Source organism: Protopterus annectens, chromosome 9.part0 (genome assembly GCF_019279795.1).
Source record: "Protopterus annectens isolate FY-2018-M chromosome 9.part0, PAN1.0, whole genome shotgun sequence".
Lineage (NCBI taxonomy): Eukaryota > Metazoa > Chordata > Ceratodontiformes > Protopteridae > Protopterus > Protopterus annectens.
Window position 1 is genome coordinate 1,414,031,881 of NC_056743.1, and position 18,574 is coordinate 1,414,050,454.

Consider the following 18,574-nt stretch of genomic DNA (forward strand, 5'->3'; position numbering starts at 1 on the left):
ACCACAATAAGGCAAATTCAGACAGGGTCAAGACTCACTCTAACTTGGCCTTGGTTTCATCTGTGGCTTTTGGAAAGAACTAGATTCTAGAAGTATTCTAGAAGCAGCAATTTGGTCCTCTGAGCATACATTTACATAGATTCTAAAATATGGCTTTAGGTGATTCTGTTGTGTTGACTAATGTTGCCAAATTGGCATGAGTATTTACTTTGTGATAAGTGGGTTGAGGACCCAGCCTACTCCTGGAACCCATGCTAATGGTGGGATTGGTGTATGTGCCCCTAAATGCCACTGTGTGCCGACCATAAAAACCAGCAGCCCTGAGTCAATAAACTACTGTCTGATTGGTGTCCAGTTGCCCAGCCTGGGTTACCGAGGATAGCCCTGTTGAGCAAGAGCTGAATGTAAAACCAATCAATCTACCAAACATGAACTAATAATTGCTGCACTCAGTGTAGGTTAACTGACAGGAAGGAGATTGGAAGATGATACAGAGGAGACTGGACATCCTATGTATCCAAGAGACAAGATAGAAGGGCAGTTTAGGAAAGCCACTTGGCTTGGGATCTAGAGTATACTACTCAGGAGGACAGGCTACAGATGGTGTGTGAATTATGATGAGAGAGAGGCTTCAGAAAGTAGTGAGGGATGTCATCAGAATTAGTGACAGATTCATGGCGATCAGACTCCAGCCTAATGATAAAAAGTGTTCATAATATTTGCCTATGTCCCACAGCATGGTTGTAGCAGTGAAGAGAAGAGTGCATTCAGGCAGCAGTTGCAGGACCTACTAGATAAAGCAAGACAGCATGAATTGGTGTTGATAATGGATGACTTGAATGCACATATCAGGACAAACGGCACAGGATATGAGGACTGCCTGGGTCCACATGAGTGGGGTAACAGGAATAAAGACTGAAAAGCCATTCTAGGCTTCTATCTGGAAAATGGCTTGATAGTAGTCAACACGTGGTTCAGAAAGAGAGACAGTCACAAGACCACATACAAGAGTGGCCAACATGCAACTCAGGAAGACTTCCTCCTAGTAAGGAAAGGGCATTTGGGGTAGAATCAATGATTGCAGAGTCATTCCCAGTGAAACAGTCAGCCCACAGCATAAACCAGTGGTTGCCACAATCAAATGCAAGTAGTGGTCAGAGAAGACTATAAGGTCAATGGAGACCAGGCTTAAGACCTGGAAGTTGACTGGAGAGAAAGGAATTACTCAGGGCTGCAATACCCTAAGAAAAGGAGGAAATAGGTGGATATAAAGAAGAATGGCAGCACCTCAAAACATCATGTGTGAAAACTACAGAACAGATATGTGGGCAAGCCAGGTATGGAAATAAGGTACATAAGGAAAGCTGGTGGTGGGATGCAGAAGTCCAGGAAGTCATCAAAAGAAAGGAGTGCAGGGAAAAAGTGGGAGATAGAAAAAACTGACCAGGCTTGTAAGGAGTATGGGTTGGCTTGGAAAGAGGCTAAGAAAGGACTTGCAAAAGCAAAGAACAGGGCATCAAAGTCACTCTACCACCTTCTAGAAAGTGACTTAGTAGGTGGCAGAAAGAAACTGTTATCAAGTTGCAAGGCAAAGATAGAAAGATAAAGAAGATAGTCAGACACCCTTCGTAAGGGATGCCAGAAACAACCTGCCCACCAGTCCACAGGGCATCAAAGGCAAGATGGAAGGAGTAATTCCAGCAGCTTCTGAATGAAGAAAACCCCACAGAAGCTGTACTGCCCCAGCCACAGCTTATGATGAGAGAAGAAGAAAAGCCCACCGTAGAAGAAGTAAGAACAGCACTAAGTAAAATGAAATCTGGGAAAGTGGCAGGCTCATATGAGGTCACAGCAGATATGATAAAGATGCTGAGTGAGATAGAGGAGAAATGATTCCTGAGGGTACTCATAGCAGTTTGGAGAGAAAGGCATATCCCAGATGACTGGAGAATAAGCATACTCATGTCAGTGCACAAGAACAAAGGGGACATCTACAACTGTCGGCTGTACAGAGGTATCAATACCTGCCACATTGCGTGAAAGTTCTGTAGAGGGTGATTGATAAACAGATATGCAGAGTAATAGAAAGTAAGATGGGAGATGAGCAGTTGGATTCAGATCAGGATGCAGCACAACTGACCTAGTGTTTGCCATGAGACAGACAATTTAGAAGAAGTTAGAGATGTGGAAAGAGTCTGACTGGTCATCCTTAGACTTGGAGAAAGCTTATTACAAGGTCCTAAGAAAGATGATTTGGGCAGTCCTGCAGTGGTTCGAAATCCCAGGAACGTTGGTAGAATTAGTGCAAGTTATGTACAAGGACCTTGTGACTCAAGTACGAATAGTGTTCAGTCTCACAGAGGGGATCCCAGTAGGGGTGGGTGTGCATCAGGGTTCAGCTCTGAGCCCACTACTGTTCAAACTAGTGGACTGCATTAGCATACAGGTCAGAGGGGACAAATCAACCAAATTACACATGATGTGGAATTACAGGCAGACTCTTCCCAAGAACTTCAGCAAAGGATAGGGGAATGGAATGCAAAACTGAAGTCACATGGGATGAAACTGAGGACAGATAAGACAGTGGTAATGGCAGCAAATGGGGAAATCAGAAGAAGCTTAGAATTGAGATATAAGGGAAGATAGTGGAACAGGTTTACATCTTTAAGTTATCTGGGAGGAATGGTTGATGTGAAGGGAAGTCTGAATAAAGAAATCAAAGCTAGAATCAGAGGGGCTGCAGCTATTTGGCATAGAGTGTCAGGTGTAGTGTATGACAGAAGAATGCCAAAGAAGCTGAACAGTATTACAAAACAATGGTGTGGCTATTGCTACTGTATGGCACAGAAACCTGGGCAGTGAAGGCAGAGCAGTTGAGGAAGCTAGAGGTGATGGAAATGAAATGCATGAAATGGGTGGTAGGATGCACACTGTGGGACAGATGAATGAGGACATAAGTGCAGAAGCCAAAGTAGCTCCAGTTGCAGAAAAGATCAAAGAAAACAGATTACAGTGGTTTGGACACATATACAGAAAAGCAGAAGACAATCTGGTGAAGATTTGTGAGACAGGAAGAAGGCAAGAGAAAACAAGAGCATCCAGAAAAGTGATGGATAGATTGTTTGAGAGAAGATCTGTGAGAGTCAGGCATGAGTGTCAAAAAAGGCAAGAGTGTGACACTGAATAGAGAGCGATGGTGATAGCTGACACAACATCCCGACCCTATGTAGAAAATGGGAAAAAGGGGGTTGATGATGATAAACTACATTCCTTCTCCAGGTCTAGGATAGGCTTTGCTAGGACCATTCTCCGGGGGCTCCTGGACCATCATTCTTCCTCCATTCAGTCATGTTAAGCTATAGTAAACTACCCATGTAACTTAGCTTACTGCAGCAATGATCCATATGAAGAACATAGTACAGTTTTGTAAGTAAACTTACCATAAAGTAAACTTTTGCAATTACTGCTGCAGCAGCTACTCTTCCCCTCTATCCCCTTTGCTTTTGTATGTTTTAATGCCAAGGTGTAGACATGTAGTATTATTCTTTTAGCGTTGTCCTTCCCAGGGCTTTAGGCTGTCTCTCTCTCTTTTGGCCTTAAAGCTGTGAAGGGCTTGGCACCCAAAACTGAAGCTGACTAATGGTTTGGTCAAGTGAAGGATGCCCTAAAGCTTTGGAAGCTGGCTGGCTGTTATTTCTTTAGCAGGATATAACCCACATAAATATCAACTGTTATCTACAGCTCCCTATTAAAATGTTGGCACTTGATATGCCAAGTGCTGACATGCCAAAAAAAAAAAAAAAGAAACACCAAAAACACAGGAGAAGAGTGAATCTCCAAGATTCACTCTTCTCCTTAAAACTTCTTTTTTCAGGGGGGTACAAGCCTCCCTGCATCTCCCATGTGTGGGGAACCAACTCACATCACCAAACCTGTATATATCAACTTCAGGATCACAATATCTGGGAAAAGGGAGTATTCTGAGAAGTAACATCTCGCACTTAGTATATGTAAGTTCAGTCTTTTGGAATTCAGTCTCCATATTTCAGGACTCTCTCTATTGGTTCTCAGCATTTCAAACAGTTACCTTTATCTACTGTTATGGTAAGTTTGCTTAACACAGCTGTATTGTCTATAATATATGTATATATATATATATATATATATATATATATATATATATATATATATAATATATAACTGATATATAAATCTTATCAGTTAATACAACATTCCTTTCTACCCCTCCAAAAATATATATAGTTACCTCCTCTGTGCCAATCTTTTGTTATATTGGGATGAAAGTAAAAGCACAAAATGTCCTCAAGCATATATTATACAGTTGAGGGTCTTGGAGAAGAAACAAGAGCACCCCTGGACAAAACCCACAGAGGCAAGAAGTAAATTTAAACCACTCAGAAGGAATTGCAGTCAAAAACCCATCCATAGAACCAAACACTGTTAGATGTCAACACCTACCACTGCACCACTGTACCAATGATCAGTTACTAACACGCACATCCTCCCATAATACCACAGACAGCTACTTACTTTGCACATTGCTGATATTTCACTGTGATGGAAATTGAAACAAAATATGGCCAACTTGTTAGTTTAATTGCACTGTAGTCTAAACTCCACACACACACACACACACTTAGTTTCATCATATATGACCTCCAAACCCATCAATTAGGGCTACTGTAGTGACAGTGCACACCTCAGACGTCTGTGCTAAAAATAGTTACAGTAATGTATTACAGCTGGGTTCACACAATTGCACCCTACTTCTGCACAGTCAGAATAATGACTGCTTAACTTGAGTACATAAAAGTGTCAATCCTGTTCCTCCACAGACATCCCTTGCACCCAGAAGTTAAAGCCAATTTTATTGACTGCATACATCTCAGATGTCAGATTGTAATAACATGAAAATAACAGGTGGGTGTAATATTTTTTTTTAATTCCCCTACACACACACACACACACACACACACACACACACAAAAAAAACATTGATTGCATCTGCTTATATGATTGTGACTGTACATCCCAGATATCTGATTGCAATCAAATGAATAAGTATGTAAATAACTGCCACACAGGAATGTATCTTCTTAGCTCATTGCTTTCAGAATACCATATGCAACCCACCACAACAATACTTCTCAATGTCTTAGCTCAAGAATCAAGGAAAAAAGCTAAAAAATAGTGGTGGACAAAGGACCAAAACCATCTATTACCTTTTTATACTTTGAAAGCTGCTAGAATAATAGGCTTTGGATTGGAAACTAAAATGTCTGTCACAATTTACTGACTGCAATCTTCATGGATTTGCCAGAAAAAACATACATTTTACAAGAAATAGACCAAAATTTGAGGCAAAATCAAGGAGAGTTAAGAGCTTCTGTGCCACACCATAGATACATAATATATGTATAGATAGATAGATAGATATGGTTGTAGTTGAGAAGAATAACAACTCACATGAGCGAATGCTTTTTACTGCTGTATAGTGGCGGATGGCGACTTCAAATCGAAGGGGGGGCTGCAGGAGTTAGCTGAATGGGTTGGGCCAATGGGAAGGGGTGCGGCCAACTAGAAAGGGGAGGAGCTATGCTCAAAACCATAAAAACTGGAAATTTAATTAAATATGCTGCCCTGGGTGCCAAACTGTCATTATGAGAGTCCAATCAAGACAAAATGAAGTGTAGAAGAAAAGAAATGTCAGTGCATTGGCTGCATGACACAGCTTACTTAATATCTAGATGGAAGCAAAAAGGTTGTGAGGCATGAAAAAATAAATTACTTTTTAAATACATTACTGGATTGCCAGTCAAAATCAAGAATAAGACAAACAAGCAGCACTCATCCCAAACCACTTTTCCTTGCACTGCAGTTCTAATTATAATTTATATTAATCTTTATAAAAAGTACCAAGTAACATGCTGAAAGTAGCAATGATACCTCCACTTGTAAAAATGTTTATTATCCAAAAAAAGACCTGCTGCCTGATAACTATCTACTTGTTTCATTGAGAAAACACGATCAAAGTAAAAAAATGAACAGCAAACAAGAAACAAGCTCAAGATAAATTGCTTAAAGGATTAATGCACAGGTTATGGACCAGACATGATAGATTGGCATTCTACTTAGTTTGTGGGTAAAGCCTGCAAAGATGACGGCAAGGCTCCATCTAAGGTAATGAGCTTCTTAAAATACTGTAATCCTGTCCTTTATTACAAATACTGTCATATGCATTTCAATACCCAAGGCTTATATGTTATCTAGTTATATAAGTATTCTCTGCATGGCAACAAAAAGGCTTTCAATGTTGGTAATTATTTAACAGTAAGCTTACTTGCATCTTACAGTCTCAAACAACCTTACCTGATGGTCATAAAATCATTGCTACTTAAACATAGAGCAACATGCACTTTCTGAATAATAAGAAGCATAATCAACAGTATAAAAATATGACGGAAAACCAGAACATTCTGCAAAATCAAGCAAGACAGATGAAAAACCACTGTAGTACTTGCGTCTACCTTGGATGGGGGGGTGATATTCTGCACACTTATACTGCATAACTGCTCCTTGCCTTGCTTGGACACATCCAGAGTCACTACATGGGGGAGTGGGGTGCAACAAGTATGTCACAACTTGAAATGTCTCTGGCTGACTGCAAAGGCCCTGACACATTTGTCATACCTCTCAACCTCAGAGCAAGAAATCTGGACAAAGTCAGGCCCAAAATTAAGGACAATATTTAAATATTGTTCTTATAAACTTTCTAACAGAATAGTAGGTCTTACATTAGTATGAATTTTCTGAAGGGTATGAAATCTGTAACTGAAATGTCTGTCATTATTTTCTTACTTCAGTCTTTAGTGATTTGCCACTTATTTGCCAGAAACCACAATTTTATGAAATATGGACCAAAAATGTGATGCAAAAATATAAAATAGCCACACAATACAGCTGGGAACCTGTCAAAGAAGGGACACTTTTTAATATTAGCACTGTTAGCTTGAGCAGCTGACAAAATAAACAAATCTACATGCATTTCTGAAATAAAAGTAATCTATAGGTCTGATTATTACAGTTATTTATTAATTGTAAACCCTCCATGTTTTCTTCTAAAATTGATATTTTGCGGAGGGATTAGAAGGAGAGCAACATTTTGAGCCAAAATCAGGGCAGTTGAGAGGTTTGGATATGCCCAATTCTATAAAGCAGTTTGCACGTACCTCTCAATCTGTTAGTGCAGGAAATCTGGACAAGGCCAAATATATTGGGGGAACATACAAACAGTACTAAAAATTGCTCTTGTATAAATGTAGTTGATAGAACAGGTTTTGCTTTAGCATGCATTTTTATGAAGGTTATGAAGTCTGAAACTCAATGTCTGTCATTATTTAGTGACTTAATTCCTAAATGATTTGCCAGAAAACCACAAATTTTATGAGGAACAAACCAAAAAGAAGAAGCAAAAATCTATTCATTCTGTGAAAATCTGAACAGTTGAGAGGTATAGTTCAGCTGAGCCGGGGCTGTCTGAGTTTGCCATCTTTCCCCCTCACAAAATCATGGTCGAATGGAGACATTCTCTGCAGCTATTCCAATATCCCATTACTTGGCTATGTCCCCCCATTTACCATAAACACTGCAATGTGCATACTGCTTTACTTCTACGATGATTTGGATTTTATTTGAAAGTTTTATTTTGTATTTTACAGCACAAACACTAAAACATCTGCTAAACAAAGAATGCAGTCTCACAATGAAAATAGACTTAGCATTAAAACTCTGCCCTTGAAACTCACATTCATTGAAACAGCAGTGAAATTCACATTCAAAGAAAATACATTTGGGTAGTATAAAGATTAACTTTGGTCTGTTTTCAAATGATAGGCCCCTTGCACACAAAACATACATGTGTTGTGTGATACACCTTCCCGATTGTATTAAGTTATATTCCTTGTATAATACAGTACAGTTGTTAGAGGGTGTTTTAAATTTATTGTTTTGAACATTTTTCCAGTAAACAATCAAACAAAATGCATGCACCAATAATGACAAAACTGCCCAATTGAGAATATTTCCATTATAAAAAAAAAGTCCACTCAAACTTATACAATACTCCAGTATCAGTAAATATGCAAAATCTCTGAAGAAGTAAGTCATCTAAATAATTCCACATTAAAGAGATCTGTAACTAATGAAGAGGTTGCTGCTAGTTAGGACATTCTCAGTATGGCAACATCCACCCCTTGGGGGAGTAGAACCCACAGCCTTCTGCATCAAAAGCAAGTACATAACCTGTTGTGCTATTAATACTGAATGTGCCCGGAATAGTCAACCAAATAACAAAATATCTCCAACTCTGCTCACAGACTTGTAATATACCAGCACTGAAATTCCCAAACCTCCTTTTATTAATAAAAATTTAAAAAAATATAAAAACCATTTACTTTACAACAAGTTAAGCGCTTTCATCTACTCTATGTAGACGTCATCAGAACAATACATTGTAACCACAACAAGTTTAAATATAAGCATCAGCCAATCACCTACTAGTGAATTAAATTAATTAATCAAAATTTAAAGTCCACAGTGCTTAATTTCCTTGTCGATTGCCTTTTGGTGAAAAACATAACAATTCTGTTGAAATATAACATCCGTATACATATATATACCATTCTCATAGCATCTTACAGTTTATTTGTACTAAAATATAATTATATAAAATTTTATAAAGTTGTACAAAATTATATAGAATTATCCTAACAGTTCCATTTCACAGTACAAGTGCTGCAGTATTATCCTGACTAACCACTGTTATCCAATATGGGCTTGATGGATATAGTATCATTAAGCCCAGGGTGTACTGAAGCATTAAGCTTGATCTGCCACCTAACTTCCTTTTCACCCAACTTGTGCTTAATGCTTCCCCCTCTGGGATTCCCTTTTACACATTCTGATATACCAAAATTAAAGGTATCACAGTATTTATTCCCATCTAAGTGCCTCCATAATGCATTTTTTTGTATCCTGTTTCCTAATTCTATAACAATGGTCGTAAATTCTATTTCTAAGAAATCTATCAGTCTTACCCATGTAGAAACAGGGGCATTTGGTGCACTTTGCCAAATATACTACGTGGGAAGTCATACAATTCCCTTTTTGAAACTTAACTACACTTCTACTAAAATCTTCAAGTTCTAAGGAGGAAACCTTTATAATTAGATGGCACTGGTTACATTTTCCACATTTGGTGGTGCCTGCACCCTTATAATTAAAATTATTACTTATAATTTTCCTTTCTAATTCCATTTTCAAGCTACTTCCATACTTAGATACAAATTTGGGTGCGTTGCTCTCCATCCTAAATACACTGTTGTCAGTTTTCAAAATCTTCCAGTTGTTTACTATTATTTTCTTAATATCATTGACTTGGGGGGCGTATTGTAGTATACATGCTCTGGTAAATTCATTTAAGTCCTGGTCTTCCTTATTTATATTTCCTTCTACTATTCTATTTATACCCATCCCTATGATGGGCTTGTATTTTTCCCCCATTCCTTCTTTACATATTCCTTAATATCCACTATCATCCCTATAGGGTATCCTCTGTTTGTAAACATATTTCCTATAACATCCAATTCAATGACCATATTGGTGAATTCTGAGGTCATTCTAGCAGCCCTTATACACTGCTCTTTTATAATGCTCCTTTTCTGACTACTAGGATGGCAACTTGAATACTGTAAATAGGCATTACTAAAGGTGTCCTTCCTATAAATATTGGATTTAAATCTGCCTTTTTCGACAGTTATACGAGTGTCTAGATAGGGTATAGACTTCTTGTCAACATTAAAAGTGAATTTTAAATAGTCACATCTAGTATTTAAATATTCTTTAAACTCGTTAAACTTACTCTCATTACCCTTCCAAATCAAAAAAATATCATCCAAAAACCTCAGGTAACATAAAATGTTATCATTCCACTCTGTTTGTAATATGTATTCTTTTCCCCAATCTAATAAAAATAAATTGGCATACATGGGGGCGCAAGCCGCCCTCATAGCTACCCCTTTACTCTGCCTATAGTATTCACCCTCATATAACATGTAGTTGTGGGTCAGTACTACTTCCATAAATTCCATAATTAGGGATATTTTGTCCCACGTCAAACTACCATATTTTTCAATACTACTATTGAATCTGTTCAACCCTTCCTCTTGGGGTATACTCGAAAAAAGATCTACCACGTCTATAGTCACTAGTAATATATCAGATGTGGCAAGTCCTGGTACTAATCTTCCTAAGAAATCCCATGAGTCGATGACAATGTGAGTTATTCTGTTGTATATGGGTTTCAACCAACTGTCTATTACCTTACCGAAAGGAAATGTTTTGGACCTATTTCCGGAAATTATAGGATGAAAGGGAGGATCATTTATATTTTTATGTATCTTGAGAATACCCACTGTAGTGCTGATAATGGGATATTCTACCTTCAAAAAGTTATACATATCCACATCAATTCTTTCATCCAATAATAATTCTTCCAAAAATAAGTCAATTTTATGATAACCAATATTGACTTAATTGATGGATGATATGTCATAGTTCCCTGAATTCAACAAAATGCCATTTATTTTGTTCACATATTCAACCGTGTCATACAAAACTGCCCCACCCCCCTTATCGGGTTTCATGATTCTTATACTTTTATTTCCCTGTATTTCTTTTAATAATTTGTATTCATTGTATTCTAAATTGCCCTTACTTTTGGAACTTTTCTTCCCAAAGTCATATATCTCATCAATTACTACCTTCTCATAAATAGCTAAAGTAGAATTCATTGAGGCTGTAAACAGTGTACTGTGTTGTGCTATTAACAATGCAAGCAGACTCAGCATAAGCAGCACTAAACTTCTCTTCCCCTGCAGCTCTCAGCTCCTTGTAAAATCTACTCAATACTCATCTCTATCTCAACTTTGCAGCACAAAAAATCTGGAAAAAGCCAATATTTATTGGGGGGGGACAAAAGCCCAAAAACCAGGGTAGCAAACATTGCTTGTATAATCTTGGAAAGTTGGTAGAATAAAATGCTGTATTACCACCATACATTTTACTGCCCAGTCTTGAACCCAGGTCCCTGTGCAAAACAGTCAGAGCAACATATCACTATGCCAAATCAGTTGCTTTGTGAAAGAGAGAAAGACTGAAATTTAAATGGCTATCATTTAGTGAATTCATTTCTCACCATAGATGTCAACCTCTTAGCACAAAACACCTGGACAAACCCAGTAAGGGGGAATACAGCCCTCAAACATATCCAGTGAATTTAGCTCTCAACCTTAGCACAGAAAACCTGGACGAAGCCAATAATGAGGGAATACAGTCCCAAAAATAGGGATAAATTTCAAATATTCATCTTATAAACTTAAAAAATTGCTAGAATAAAAGGTTTTGCATTAGTATGTACTTTCAGAAGAATATGAAGTCTGAAATTTAAATACCTGTCAATTTTATTTAACATTTGTTAACCAGGAAAGTCTGACGGAACAAAAAACAATTTTCAGCAGAGGCCCAGGGAGAAATACTGCAGACACATGTCTTTGTAACTTGGGAGGACACCAGAGCAAACCCACACAAACACAGGGAGGAGATGCAGACTCCACACAGAAGGCATCCCAGCCAAGAATCAAACCAGAAAACCTCTAGCTGTGAGGCAACAAAGCTACCACTGCACCATCAAAGCAAACCCACACAAACACAGGGAGGAGATGCAGACTCCACACAGAAGGCACCCTAGCCAAGAATCAAACTCAAGATCAAGATCCTGCAGCTGTAAGGCAACAATGCTACCACTGTACCATCAAATATCTCATCATTTAAGTATTCAGAAACCACAGATGTTAAGAGGAACAGAACAGAACAAAATATGAGGCAAAAATCTGCAAAATTTCACAAATGGTGGTGGGTACAGAATTCAGGCTCTTGTTACCTGCACTCAAGGTACAGGGTTCAAGCCTGATCTCTAACCACCACCAGGTTACATGTTCTGTCTAGCCACTGCAACTGGACACACACACACACACACACACACACACACACACACACACACACACACACACACACACACACACACACACACACACACACACACACACACGATCTGTTCAAATAAACCACTACCTGCCATTCAAATAAACCAGCCAGCATAATCCACCTGAAGTGAAGTCACGATCCACACGCACCCTACCTGCCATCCATGATCTGTTCAAATAAACCAGCCAGCATAATCCACCCGAAGTGAAAACATAATCCACCCGAAGCCACGGTCCCGCGCGTCCTTCCCAGCCTTCAAGTAATCCATCCAGCCAATTCCTGCTGTCGACGGTCCTGTGAGAGAGAGCGCGTCCTTTAAATAATCATCCCAGCCAATCCCTGATGTCGATGGTCCTGCAAGAGCGAGCACGTCCTTCCCAGCCTGTGGATGTCGCAGTCTGATCCCTTTCCAGTCTATGCAGTTACAACTGCATAGACTTCTAGGGATATCTGGAGTGAAATGTTGAGCAGTCAATTCGGACTGCTGGTGAGACAGTCTGGGATTTTGTGTGCATGCTCCAGATTGCTTCACCAGCAGTCTGACATCGGGAAAACTTGCGAGTGCGCATGTGCGATTTTCGGGACTCGCATTTTTTTTCTTTTAGTTATTTTCTTTTCTTTTTTCATTTTGCTTTTTATTTTACAGTTGGAAGGGCTGCAGTCTGATAGCACAAGCCCCCCCTGCTGCTGTAAAAAAAAAAGTGAATGCTCATGTGAAAGAATATTCTTTTAAACTGGCTTTCTGCCAGCAGCCTTTTCCATGAGATCGCATTTAAGCGGGATAATGGAATTTACCCTTACCCCTCCTTTGTGTAATCTCGGTATTAATATTTATAATTAGCAAGGGGTGTGAGGAATGCAGGGGGGCTTGCTTCCCTGCAAAAAAAAAATCATTTTCGTTTTTCATGTTTTTGATCACTTTAGATTTGCTGTAAAGTGAACACTCTTTTTTACATTTGTTCTTGTGAACTTTTAGTGTTTAATGAGACATTCACACACATGCACATAAAATATATCTTATTTACTGACATTTGATCACCAGGAAAGTCTGACTGCATAGGTGCCCATTTTCAGAGAAGGTCTGGGGAGAAAAGCTCCAAAGTATTACAAAAACAATATCAATAATTTTACAGTCTTCAAAAATAATACCAAAACATCTACAGTTTAAATAATTATACCAAATTACACCTAATGTGAAATCATTGGTTAAGAATAAATACTATTTATATGACAATTATTTAATATTTAGAGGAATTTTAGCCAGTTTACAGAAATTAAAGGTAAGTTAGTATAATACAATCAGGAATTGCAGTATGAAGTTGTAGAGAAAAACGGTTATGGAATATTTAGTCAGAAAGTCAGGGGAGCAAAAATGATTGAAGTAAGGAAGTGAGTTAAGAACTGGGAGTATGAGGGTATAAGTTCTGAATAGGTACTTGTTCATATGCAGGGATATTGTTTATCCTGGGGTTGAGCAAGAACAGAGTCAGATTTTGGTTAGTAAGTCTTTCAGAATAGTTTTAAAAGGATTGGAGGGAGAATATTGACCTGATGGGAACAGGTAAGATGGTCCAGGCCTTATCAAAGAGTAAAAATGTTGCATAGACAAACCAATTAATATTAGAAGGAAAACCTAGCCAAGCTAGAGTTTTTGTTGTGCGATATGTTAGACCTCCTGTAATAGAAGCCCATGGGATATATGAAAATGACCCCTTAATGACATCAAGTGTTTCAGCTATATGGCTTCTGAGTGTCCATGACTTTTTACTATTTACTTTTTAAGTCTTTATGGATAAATTCAGGCCAGTAAAGACAGACCCCACTAGCTGAGGACATGCATGTTTCAGCCTTCTTATGACATCATAAGCGTAGCATAAGTGGACTGTTTGGCTATACTTTATGAACACAGGGTTTTTAAACCCAGCTGATTTCCATAACCATTAAGGTATCTGCAAAATATCCAAACTACCAAACAAACCAAAGAGTAAAAAGGTCACACAGACAAACCAGTTAGTAAAAACTATAGGAAAAAAACTAGCCAAGCTGGAGTTTTAACTGTGTGATACCTTAAACTTCTTGTAATAGAGGCCCATGGGACATATGCAATTAACTCATTGAGGACATCATCTGTTTCAGCTATATGGCTTCAGAATGCCAATGACTTCTTCCTTTTTAGGTCTTTATGAATAGATTCAGAATGATAAAGCCAAACCTCACTACATGAACTACAAAATGAACTGGTACCTTACCTAAGTGTCATGTTTAATCGTAGCCTCACCTCAGGCTTCGTGCCCACTGAGTGGCGCACAGCTACAGTTATCCCACTCCACAAGGGGCGATACACCTTGGATCCCTGGAACTACCATCCCATCAGGCTGACGAGCCTGATCTGCAAGGGCATGGAACGCATTATCATGGAACTTATAAACAAAGACATTGACAACCTTCAAACACTGGACCCCACCCAGTTTGGGTTTGTGAAGGGCCATTCTTGTCTCCTGAACCTGATTAACTTCTTCGAATCAGTCTCCAGAGCTGTGGACGAGGGTAAAGGCAGTCCACACAGCCTATCTGGACCTCGCCAAGGCCTTCAACACCATCCCCCACTCTGGAATCATAGATAAACTTACTAAGCTGGGCATAAATCCCTATGTCACTCGATGGGTTGCCAACTGGCTTACTGACAGAACCCAGACTGTAAAAGTAGCCGACTCCAAATCCAGCTCCAGACAAGTGACAAGTGGAGTACCTCAGGGTTCAGTCCTGGGACCACTCTTGTTTGGCATCTACTTCTCTGAAGTACAGGCCAACATTAAGGGACTCTGGCTAACAAAGTTCGCAGATGACTGCAAACTGGGAGCCATTATTGAATCCCCAAATGATGTGGATATTCTACAAAAGGGCCATATGCTGACCATCTAAAAAAACTCCAGCTATACTTTGTGGCATATCGTCTACTCAGAGGCAATCTCTGCTTAACATACAAGGCCATGTCAAACCCTGAGCTGTTGGACATGCTCCACTTAATGAAATCCCAATCCCTCAGAGCCACATGCTCCAGGATTCTAAATCTTGTCATCACAATAAACAAAACATGCTGGAGGGATAGGTTCCTGACCCAGAGACTCCCCATACTCTGGAATAGACTGCCCATACATGTCAAGCAGAGCGCCTCCTTGGCCCTCTTCAAAAGGAACCTTGATGATTGGATGGGAGATAGGAAATTCACCCCGGGGATCATGTCAGTCGCCCTGCTAGACAGGGGTCCAGAGAAGTAAATATTGTGGGAAGAAATATCCAGGGAATTGTTATGGCTAAGCTTGTCGGGCCTAGGGCCGATAGCCTAGTACCAACCTATGAACTAGCTGTGGACTTGCATGTTTCAGCCTTCTTATGACCTCATCAGCACAGCATAAGTGATCTATTTGGTTATACTTTAGAAACATAGGGTCTTTAAACCAACCATGTGGATGGTCACAGAGATGAGTGACTTCAAGTATGGCACTGGGCAACTTAACAGTCAGCTGGGTCATAATGGAGAATATTAGACTGAGATAGTATGGTTGCGTAGTGGTCCAGATGTTAAGGCAGTAGTCTAGCTTGACAGCTGCCTACTACCACCCTAAAATTTTAAACATTATTTCAGACAGTTAAAAAATCAAAATTCCATCACCTGAATTGCCCGTTTTTCAAAATGACTAGAATTTGTCTCATACTTTTGCTGTGTTCCTCTTAAAGTCTTTGTTTTTCTGGTAAACCAATGAAAATTACAGTCTGCCAATAATGCCAAATATTACACTTTTATACTTATTGTTGATTTTGTTTCAGAAAGTGCATGTTGATGCAAAACTGTTACATACATACATACATCCATACATACAAATATTTCAAGCACTGGCATTAATGACCTTCTAGCCTGCCAATATACCAAATCAGTTGTTCCCATAAAGTGTCCAGGCTGCTCTTAAAATATCTAAACTAGTGTTTGCTTTAATGTAGTTTGGTAGCCTGTTCCATGCATCAACTGCTCTCTCAGAGAACCAGTTAGTACACTTTCATTCCTATACAATCTTCTGCATAGGTTGTCTGATGATTCTCAACAACATTTTGATAACCTCAAACATTCCCAGAGGTAGTTGTCTTTAAATTCCCTATATACCTGAATAATATCTCCTCTTAAATATCTATATGAGACACTGTATAAATTCAGATATTTTAACTTAAATTTTCATGCCTGTGGATGCCTTTAGTATATTCCGCTGTACTCTTTCCAGTTTACTTATGCTTGTTTTTTATATGGTTTCCGCATTGTGATTCCATACTCAGGTTTGGGTCTAATGTAATTAAGTATGACTTCATCATTTCAGATTTCCTTGACTTTATAAATCTTTTTATGCAACCTATAGTTTTATAACTATCATTAACCAATTGGTTGATGTGATTAGAAAAACTCAAACCTGGTTCTGTCCGTATACCACGGCCCTTAAATGAAACTACAGTTTCAATCACTGACTGCTGTGTTAAATATTCACTTTTCAGTTTATGTCTCCCAAATCTCATATGCTTAGGTTTTGATGTATTTATCAGCATTCTCCTGTGCACAAATGGTTAATTTAGTCAAGTTTTTTTGTAGACATGCCATATCTGTAACACATGTAATCTGTTTACCCAATTTCAAGTCATCTGCATACAGACTGTAGAACATCTCAGATGAAAAAGATACTGTTGCCCTATTAACTTTTTGGCATGTCTGAGTGTTGCTCTGTCCCTCATAAGCCTACATCTTACTGTTCAGAAAATGTATGTTGATACAAAACCTGTTATTCTGTTTAACTGTATAATGGCATTGTCTCCCTTCATATTTTTACCCCGTCCCAACTAAGATGTTAGATTTTCTTGTAAATTGCTGAGGATTAGAATCAATGCATAGTGATGTACAACCTGTTGTTGTGTTAATGTTTTAAATGAATTAAAAAATAAAAATGAAACACACTTTATGCATATTGAAAACAGGCCTTTGTATTGATATAAGAGAACTCGGCACTGCATTCATATCCACAACCTATGCATGGTGCAGTGTTCTCCATTATCACCATCAGCTGTCACCCTACTCTATCTCCCATCATGGTGTTCCATTTCCTTGTGTTTTACTTTACTACCAAGTTTGTGGTCCATTCCTCACCATCACCATTTGTCCTTCCTGTGTCTTCTCTCAGTTTATGTCAACACCTCCCCTGTTGGTCTTCTTTAAAGTCTCTTGTGTTTGTCTGTCTGCTCCTGCTACCACGCATATGCCCTCTTTTCTGCCCACACCTTTCTTTGCTTGAGAAAATTTAAAATGGGTATAGGTCCCACAAAAATAAATAACTAACTTTATTTCCATGCACTCCATCCCTGTCATCCCTTTCATTTCTTCTCTGAGTTCCTTTGCTTGCTCTTCCCTCTTTCTGACTCTCCTATACACCAATTTAATTCTCATTTATAGCAATGAAATAGTAGGAACTTTGCTGTGTAGTGCTAATGAGGGCTCTCAGTTGTGTTCGTAGTTGTATGTTGATACATGTGGGAATGCACGTCATTACATGCATACTACATACATGCTAATGGGCTCATTAGGTCTCATGGCCTATTATGAGCTCTGCTGGCCATTATATGACCTGTGGAATATTTGCCTGCAACTTCTCTCATTAGTTTAACTCTGTCATGCACTGTTGTTCCTAATTCATTGTTAATCAGCTCTGTCCTCTTTTTTGCTTGTTTTAGCTATGCAATATTGCAATTATATGGCAAATAAGCATTTTTTATTAATCTCTGGGATTGATTTAATGATGCCAAAAATGGTCTGCATTGTTGTATTATGATGTTATCACTATTTATTTATTTTACTGTTGATTAACCAACAGAGGTGAGTGGCCTAGTGGGCTAATGCACTGTGCTGTAGTTGACAGGGGCCTGGGTTCAAGATGTGGCAGGGGTGCTTATTTTACAGCAGATTTGGTGTAGTGGTATGTTGCTCTGACTCTAGTGCACAGGGTCCTGGGTTCAAGTCTTGGCAGTGATGACTTTTCAGGGGCATTGGGTGCTGATTTGTCTATACATGGGCTAAACTCTTGGCTAGGATTATAAGGGCCAATAGCCTAGTAACTTCCTATGATCTGTCTGTCTGTCTACTTCAGCACTGTACTGCTTCACCTACAAATAAAACATTGACGATTGTGTGCCTTTAGTTTGTTAGTTATATAGTTGATTTTTTTGGTGATTGGGGCTGTGGTTATTTTCATTATCATCCTTTTTTTCTGGTCTTTGCTGACCTGATATTGTCAAGGTGATATGATGTATTTAGCCAAGAAGTAATTTTTCCATCAGTGTAGTTTCATGCCATTGTGATAAAACTTGCTTTGCATGTCTTGATCTGCATATTTCAGAAAAAAGTGGAGCACATCTATTGCAT

The 18,574-nt window shown here is 38.8% G+C and overlaps 1 protein-coding gene across 1 annotated transcript in view; it reads left to right on the top strand.

The window, feature by feature from the left end:
* Window positions 1–18,574, top strand: part of LOC122810691 (myoferlin-like) — a 1,883,765-nt gene that overhangs the window by 970,115 nt on the left and 895,076 nt on the right. The window lies entirely within an intron of this gene.